Raw genomic sequence first — 9,079 nt, 5'->3', positions numbered from 1 at the left:
TGAAATGAAAAGGTTTCCGCATAACAGAAATTGCAGTAGTACCATGTTTATTTCGGCATAGCTAAACTGGCCACAAGGTCATGGCAATGCCACAGGCACTCTACAAAACCCTCAAAACAGGTCTCATGAAGATTGAAGTGAGATGCTAGTGCATCAGAGTCAGCCAGTACATTTGAACGGAGCTAAAACTCAGCAGTAACATTCCATCCCCAACAAGAGGCAAGCAAACAAAAGTTCCTAGGCATATCCAAATCAGAATATAGTAAGCGATGTACTGTACATATGGTATACCTCAGTAAAAAGAAAGGCAAAAGAGTTTGTAAAATGATGATGATGATGATGATAATGATGATGATAACAACAACAATAATAATAATGGTTGTAGAAGAAAGCATGGAATTACCTGATGGTCATTAAATTCTCAAAATTACCTAGAAGACTTGCATTGTTAAAACATACATCCATAGGCTCTAGAGTTCCTGAATCTATCAAAACCCATTGAAGAAAGAGACTGAAAAAGTGAATTTCTGGTGAGTTCCTTGGTGGTGTTGCTGGAGTTCCAAGTATTACACTCAGGAACCATGTGAATAGTTTACTTTTAGGCTATAATGTTAGACCTACCCAGCTACTTACCAACTGTTTAGTATTGGTTGTATTTCTTACCCTGTGAAGCCTCATTTCTATTCTGTATGTGAAATACAAACAATATTATTGTCTGTATTGTCCTCATCTGGTTGATGTTAGCATTAATGGTGTAGTGTACCCAGTACTAATGCACAGTAAACATAAATGTCTGGCAAGTTACTATTGCTTTTATTATTACTAAGAATAAGCTAATATTATCTGAATATTTTCTTTGGCCTTAAATTAGTTGGGATTGCTGTACTTAAATGTGATAAAGCCTTTCTAATCCAAATCTTTTCTTTTGTTTATGTAACTGTCTTCCAGAATAGTATTTTGGGGCTAAAATTTTCCATGCTTGGTTTAAGCCAAAAGATTATTATTTTTTATCCACAAGGCATATGAACAAAATTAGTTGTCTTTCTAAGTTTTGAGGAAAGAAGGGTGTGTGTGTATGTGTGTGTGTGTGTGTGTGTGTGTGTGTGTGTGTGTGTGTGTGTGATGTTTTCATTGTTTTAGAAAAGGAAGCTGATGGAAGTGTCTAAATTAATATAGGCATAAAATTAGTTCAGTTTGGATATAATGATTCTCAAAAAGAAAATACAAATTAGCAAGATTGGAAAAGTAGTTTCAGTCTAGGGGTTGCTGACTATAGACTAAATACGTTTAAGATTCTCTCTCTCTCTCTCTCTCTCTCTCTCTCTCTCTCTCTCTCTCTCTCTGTGTGTGTGTGTGTGTGTGTGTGTGAGAGAGAGAGAGAGGGGGGGGGGGAGGATGTGGTGCAGGGGAGGGATACCCATGGAGGCCAGAAGAGGGTGTTGGAATCCTGGAGCAAGAGGTACAGGCAGTTGTGAACAGCCAGACATGGGTGATGGGAATAGAATTTGGGTCCTGCAAAAGTATTATGCATTTGAAGTTCTGAGCGTTGCTCTAGAACCCACATTTAATATTCTTACATGGGGATGGGGGTGCTAAGATGAGCAACTGCAGATGAGCAGCGAGAGGTCTCATGCAGCAATGCTGAGACGCTTGTGGGAAAGCAGAGATCATTCCTTTTAGAGCAATGGCCATCCAGGGAGCAGCTCAGCAGCATTTCAACCACCTAACCCTAAGAAGAGATTTTCATGCAATTTTAGAATATGGACCAGCCACATTTTAATGACTGCAGCTAAGATATACCACTGGCCAGATACTTGTTGTGATGAAAAATTAGCTCTAACTGTGGTGTTGCACATATATCATTATTCAAAATATCTCCTTATAGAAATTGATTATGGATGTTGATGACACGCTTGGCCAGGTGACTGACTTACTTTAGTCAATGAAACATAAAGGAAAACAATATGTACCATTTGTGAGCAAGAGCTTTTAAGCCTTTAAAGTTTTAACCTGTTTTTTTTTCTTATTTAAATTTAAACATCTGTTTGGATATGCAGCTGTGTACAATCAAGAATGGGTGCTTTTCTTTCACTTGCATCCTGAGAACCAGGACTGTGGGCTGGAAAGTGAGTAACAGAAGCAAACAAGAAAGTAGGCTTTTGTTTCTTTGTTTTAGATGGTTTGGACTTCATCATCATTGAGATTTTAAAGCTGCTTGCTATTGGAACATAACTCAAGCTAAACCACACACACACACACACACACACACACACACACACACACTCACCCATACATGGAAAGATGCTCTCTGTAGATTGAAGCTTGTGTTGGTTTACTTAAAAGTAAAACCAACCTTTTATTTTCCTCCATAGTTACCTCACCTGAGACAAAAACCAGGTGGAGAAGAATTAGGGACAGCTGGGGGGTGAGAAGCGGAAGAAAAAACAGCTAAGTTTACTTCTGTGTTAAATCTGTTGACACCGGGAAACCTGTGGTCATTTGAATTTTGTTAGTTGGGCCCAGTAAAGAATAAGATAACTGTTCCTTTGTTTGTTTGCTTTTGTTTTTTAACAACAAATAGGCTTTTGGTCTCATGCTTAAACAGGGAATACTTAGTTATGCCTACGCAAAGATATGGCTGGTAATGGTTGGGATCAGAGAGGACAGGGCATCTTCATCCCTCTGCAGTAAAGGCTTTCTGGAACCGATACCACACACATACTCCTAGAGTAATACTTAGAGGATATTAAGAAAACAGATGGGCAAATGGGTGGTAGAAAAGGCTAAGGAGAAAGTTAAGGGTGATTCTAAATAAATGATTTTGAGGAACTCAATGTCTTTTTTTTCCTTTTTTTTTTTTCTTTTTTTTAAGCAAATAACAAACCTGGTAAAAGACAAGAAAACCCAACAGCTCATTGGTCCCTGCAACAGTCTTAGAGATATGTACAGTAACAATGTGTGTCACTGTGCTACATGAGGCAAAACTCAAGGAAGAGGGCACAGAAAGATTGACTTCAAGACCAGAGACTGGAAGGAACTGGAGGGAACTGTGTCCCTTGGATATGACAGGCCTACTGCTTTTATGAACTCACAGCAGCCGAGGTTTCATGCACAAGATCAAGCCCATCATCATTCTAGTGTGTGTGTGTGTGGGGGGGTTCATGAGCCCCCCAACTGAGGAGTTATGGACAGTTGATGGCTTCCAGCAGAAAGTCAGATATTCATAAGGATGTAACCCCTGGCAGGTCAGTGGATGGCCCTAGACAGATGTACATGGGCTGCACAACTTGGACTCTATGGATTATTAAAGAAAAAGAAGAGGAGGAGAAGGAGAAAGAAGAAGAGGGAGTATGGAGTTGGGGGGACAAAGTGGGAGGTGAACGTGACCAAAATACACTGTATAAAATTCTCAAGAAATCAAGAAAATATTTGTAAAGAGGCAGATGATGGCTTCTACAATGGTCTGTATAGATGTGCAACAATAATGTGTGCTCCGAGAAGAAAAGTGCTGAGGGAGTTGGCCATGGTGGTCATTTTGAACTGCAATTCCGGAGTTCTGTGAGGCTGTAGAATCCATCAAGTGAATTATATGAAGTCTTTTAAAGTCAAACTGCTTATTAATAATATTTTATAGAAAGAATTTTAGAATTTTAGTGTTTTTATGAAGTATCTTTTTTAATATTCCTTTTTTAAAAATCATATTTTAAATAACCATGGTTTGAGCTCATCAGACAGTTTAAACTATATTTGAAAAGTTTTGGGTTCAATAAAACCCAAGCTGCTTTTTGCCAAGCACCTTTCCCTCTCATTTTAAAAACCATATGTATTTTAAAGGAAATTTAACCCATGTGTTTTTGATTTATATAAATTTAAATAATCAAAATGGTATTTTTTTTACAAGCCTGTTGATGTCAAATAAGCTTTTTGAGCCCCTTTAAAGAGACTTTTCTTCTGAAAACAAGAAGCAATGCTTTGCCAAGGGTAAATACATTTCAGCACCAAGAGGCTCGTGTTAGCTTGTGACTGCAAACCTCGCATTCTGAGGAGTCCTTTCTATATCCAGCAAGCACCAGGAAACCGCTCCCGCCATCCACCGTCCCAGAGCCTGGACTCCCTTTATAATGAAATAAATATATTAAGGCTGTAAAAATAAGAAAAATGAGGATGATCATTTAAACATTTCAAGAAATGATTGGCAGCATAAGAGGTTATGTGAGTGAACAGAAAGCATGTTCACACAGCTGTCAGTAATTTATTGAGATTCCATCATGGGCAGTCCTTGGGAGGCTAGGAAGATGGTAGAGTGAAGAAGTTACTTTACCTCAAGACCAAGAACTGTAGTCTTTCAAATTTGCCTTTTCCCCCCTTCATTAAAATAAGGAGAAACTTAGGAAGTTCAGTTGAGTGATGGTTTAGTAGAATGAAATTTTAGTTGAGTTTTAGAATTTTCAGATAGGACATATGTCCTCAGGAGATATAAGAATGAGAGAAATTAGTGTGGCAGACAGGTATTACAGATATTTGTCTCCTCCGTCTCTCTCTCTCTCTTTATTTTATATATTCATTGATGAGATTAGAGTAGCCACATAGCAACTGGTAAGGCATTATTTCTGAGTATTGATACATGTCTGGGAGTGTACTTCCAGAAGAAATGGGCATTTAATTCAGTGGAGTAAATGAAGAGGCTCCCTGCATGGGAGGCCCCCATCTGAGGGTCTGGATAAAACTGAGGGAGAAAGAAAAGGGAAGTGCTCCACTCTCCATCCCCCAGGAGCTGGGACTCTATACTTCCTTGTTCTTCAACACCAGAACTCGGATTTTTCTGGTCTTTGAACTTTGGGTTTTATACCAGTGATTCTCTGTGTTCTCCAGCTGGCCTTTACTTAACAATGAAAGTTACACCAGTAGCTTCTCTGGTTTTGAGCCTTTAGGACTCAGGCTGAAAAATACAACCTGCTTCTCAGGCTCTCCTCTCCACGTTGATAGAACTTCACAGTCTGTCATCATATGAGGTTCTTTCTCTCTCTCTCTCTCTCTCTCTCTCTCTCTCTCTCTGTCTCTCTGTCTCTCTCTCTCTCTCTCTCTCTCTCTCTCAACAATAGTAAAATTCATTTAGACTGGAATCAAGAAAGTCATTGAGCCTTATCATTTAGCATAAGTAATCATTGAGTATCTACCAAGCCAGGCATTGTTCTGGGTGCTGATGAGCCCCCTCTGCCCTCATGTAGCTCACATTTGTGAAAAGTTTCACATCCAGTATGACTGAAAGTATCAGATTCTCTCCTTACCCAGTAATTAATCAGAGCAGGTTGAGCCTGGAGCACCATAAACAGCATGATGGGAGAGGGAGCAGATGGAAAGGAGACAGCAAAGAAGCAAAAGGCAACAGCTTTCCAAATTTGTTCAGGGGAAAAAACACTGATCTCATTAACAAAGTTGAAAAATGTTTTGCAAAAAGCAGAAGCATGAAAGCAGGCAAGTGTAGTAAAGCAAGGGAATTTTCGCCCTCTCCCAAACCGGCCTGTCCTCTCTGCATGTTCGACTGTAATCCACCTCGCTGTGGGTCAGTCAGCACGACCTGCTCATAGTTTAACAGTGTGCACTTCCCAGATAAGATCCCATTCTTTCCTTTCTTATTACATGCTGTCTGGTAGTCAGGCTGCTGAATTGAACTCAAGGATGCTTTCAGATCAGTGCCATGAAATGCGCAATTCACCGTATCTCCATAAAGCATATTACTGTCCCTCAGAGAATGATACCAGACAGAAACAGTAAAGAGCAACTTATCTAGCATCTAACAAGCATTTCTTTCCCCAGAATGGGAGGCATTGCATGTAAGTCTTAGCATTACAGAGTGATCACAATGACTACATTGTAAGGCAGCCCACGCCGACCATTGTGGCTGGAAAACCTATACCACAGTGCTTGTCCTTGAAGACCTCAGACAGGTGAAGTCCCATTTCAAATGAAATGGAGTGAACAGTCCAATTTTCCTGAAATGCCAAAGAGAGAAGCCTCTGTTGGTTTACTCCGTGGGAAGGAGGAGCATTTGGCACTACATGAGAGACTAGAATAGATTTCTGTTGAGAGACTTTGTGGCGGGCTCAGATAGGACCACAGAATCTAGCTTGCTACCAGGCATTTATTATCAACTTAGAGCATCCTGAGGTTTACGCTGGGTTAGACTATCATCTCTCAGAAGTATTGATAAAGGTACTATAGCAGGAAAAAACTTGCATACAGATGGTAATTCAGTCAGCTCATCTGGAGACAGTGGAAGACATCATTATTCCTTAAACATGTCCTTGGGAACATGTTAGTTTTTCTTATGAAGCCATCACTTACACTGGGAATCTGTTTCAGCTTTCTCTAGGACTCTATAGGATCAGTAGATAATGTTAGTACAAAACATGTTGGGAATACATGAGTAGGCAATGTCATTAAAGTGCTTGTTTCCTAATTTATCAGTCAGTAGAATGTTTTTTTTTTTTTTTCTCAGAAACTTAAGAACATATGTAGCTATGACTATTCTGATGTTTCACTTTTCAAACAGTGTTCTGGAACAGCTTCTCTGGAGAATGGATTTGGGGATAGGTGACATCATTTATACACACAAAGTTCTTTGAGAATTTTATATAACATGTTGGTTTTAGTCACAATTCTTCCCCCAACTCTTTATAACCCAACTTTATGCTCCCCCTCCCAATCAAGACCAATTTATGCTGCCCAAATATTCTTGGATCTGTAGCCTTTGACTGGAGCATGGCTGATTTACCAGGGGTACCCTTCTAGAGAAAACCAAACCTTCCTGTCTCAGCAGTTGACAACTGCCAGTCCCTCCACAGTAGCTCCTACCCAGATCCCTTCTTGGTGCTAGGATTTGGTCAGGCTTGGGATTACACAGGTCTTGTGCATGCTGGGGTGACTCCAACATTCCTTCCAGGTCTCATCATTTACTTATCATTCTGAAAGACTTCTTTTTGACTGGACTTAGAAGGAGAAGGAGAAGCTTTCATCCCAGACAGCCCATGTCTCTTGGCAATCTCTTCCTGGGATTTTTCTTGAATTTCTTTATTCTCTTGCCTAAAAATCCAGCATATACTTAGTGCATCATTTCTTCAGATCAGTATGTTGGTGTTTGTGTCACAGGGAATGTGGAGCAACAAATCACCAAATCTTGAATTCTGGGCTTCTCATCTTCTTTGTTTAAGGGCTTTCTGACAGCATATTGGCAGACATCATTTTCTTTAGAGATTGAAAAGCTTTGAGGTTCTACTAGCTCTTTTGGGCCCCAACCACTGAGGCATAGTAGTATCTGTCAGTCCAAGAATATCCTTCTTTTCTGTTGGTTTGTTTGGTGGTTTTTGTTTTTGTCATCCAATAATCAAGTTGAGAACACTCAGCCTAACATCCACAATGCGTCTGTGAACAGATGTGTGCTCCCTCTATCTGGTACTCCCTGGTCTACCAGAATGCCACTTTCTCAACAGCAGGCAAAAACTGACATGGATCACCTCACTTTGTGAGAAAATGCTGTTTTTCATTCCCACCACTGATTTTGACCACATAACCCTTTCACACTTCACTCAGCAGCAGCTGCTTCTGTGGCCATGCACTTCTCATAGAAAATATGAAGCTTATGCCTATCACCCATTTCAAAGAGTTTCTGACAGCCTGTGGCTAGGGAAGGAGATATTCAGCTTCATCTTTACATAGCCAACTACCTAAGAGTCACCACAAAAAAAACCCAACAAACCAAAAAGTGTGACATTATTTTTCATGAACAAATACTAAATGCCCTTGCTGAACGAGAGTTCAAACAAAAACCCATTCAACCTAATATTAAATATATAACTATTTCACTGTAGCTAGAGGTTGTAATAAAAGATTAAGTGGATTTATTTCAATGGGTTCTCCAGCTACCACCAAAGGACCTCTGATCTCTGGCCTGGGGTTCTTTTCTGTAACGTAACTCATTTGATTCCTTTATACTTGGTACCTTCAAGGGTAACAGAAACCTGTGGCTTCTGAGTTATCAGTTCATGCTTCTGATTGGATAATTATTCCCATCTCCTCTTGCTCAGGCTTCTTCGGCATCATTTCCTTTGTTGCACATTTGAACTTGCATCTACACTCTCTCATCTGCTCCCTACCAATCCACCTGTGAATGGTTCTGTACGGGAACACAAGGTGCTGACTGTTCACTGCTTTTTGTGCGCTGTGAGCTGCTTTCTTACTGCTTCTCTGCAGTTCTTTGCCACTAAGGAACACAAAGATGCTCATTAAACTGCTAGGCTCCTGTCGTGCCACAGAGGTAAGGATGCCTGGGATGGAGTGGATGCTTTGAGTGGTGCAGAAGGCTGTGCCTAACTTGTCTCAGAAAAAAAAAAAAATGGCAAAGAAGCTCTCACCAGAGTGTAAAGTAAAATGCCTCCAAGAAGAGTAACCATTTTCTCAGAAATACGAGGCGCTTCTCACAATCCTGATAAATGAACTTGAAATCTAATTAACTTGAAATTTAATGAACTTGAAATTCTATTGGCTACCCAGGCTATATCCTCAGTCAAAATCAAAGCACAAACCCAGCTCACATCTGAAGCCATTCCAGGTTCCATTCTTTGCTAGATGCACATAATTATCATATATATGGTCTTCGTGGGTCTAAACTCCATACTGAATTTTATAAAAATCCCTGAAATAGTCATTAACGGAAGAGTACTTAACATCGAGGAGACTCCTGTTATCTTGTTATATGGATATACAGTATGTAAAATATAGCCCTGTTTTATTGTACCCCCATCAGATACACACAGAAACACATGGAGCAAAGTGAAATTAGACACATTAAAATAACAGCTTAAAATCTCTCTAAGTGCTTGGATTGCAAAGGGATTTTTATATTTTTCCTTACAGTCATCTTTATTTTTATAGTGAACTGAGACACCAAATGTTACATATTGTAGCTTACACCATAAGCAACTTGGCCTCCTATATAAAGGGCTCTCACTGGGATTTACATAGAAGACCAGCAAACAAAGCAAAAGACAGTGTTGGGCTTGTTTATTTCCTGGAGCAGTAA

The 9,079-nt window shown here is 39.8% G+C and overlaps 1 pseudogene; it reads right to left on the bottom strand.

The window, feature by feature from the left end:
- Positions 1 to 7,123: 7,123 nt before the first annotated feature.
- On the bottom strand, positions 7,124 to 7,706 carry LOC118580046 (annotated as a pseudogene).
- Between the last annotated feature and the right edge of the window lie 1,373 nt (positions 7,707 to 9,079).

The sequence above is a fragment of the Onychomys torridus genome, chromosome 3 (assembly GCF_903995425.1).
Source record: "Onychomys torridus chromosome 3, mOncTor1.1, whole genome shotgun sequence".
NCBI classification, from domain to species: Eukaryota; Metazoa; Chordata; class Mammalia; order Rodentia; family Cricetidae; genus Onychomys; species Onychomys torridus.
Note: the sequence above shows the minus strand (reverse complement) of the source record. Positions and strands in the feature narration are given on the sequence as shown.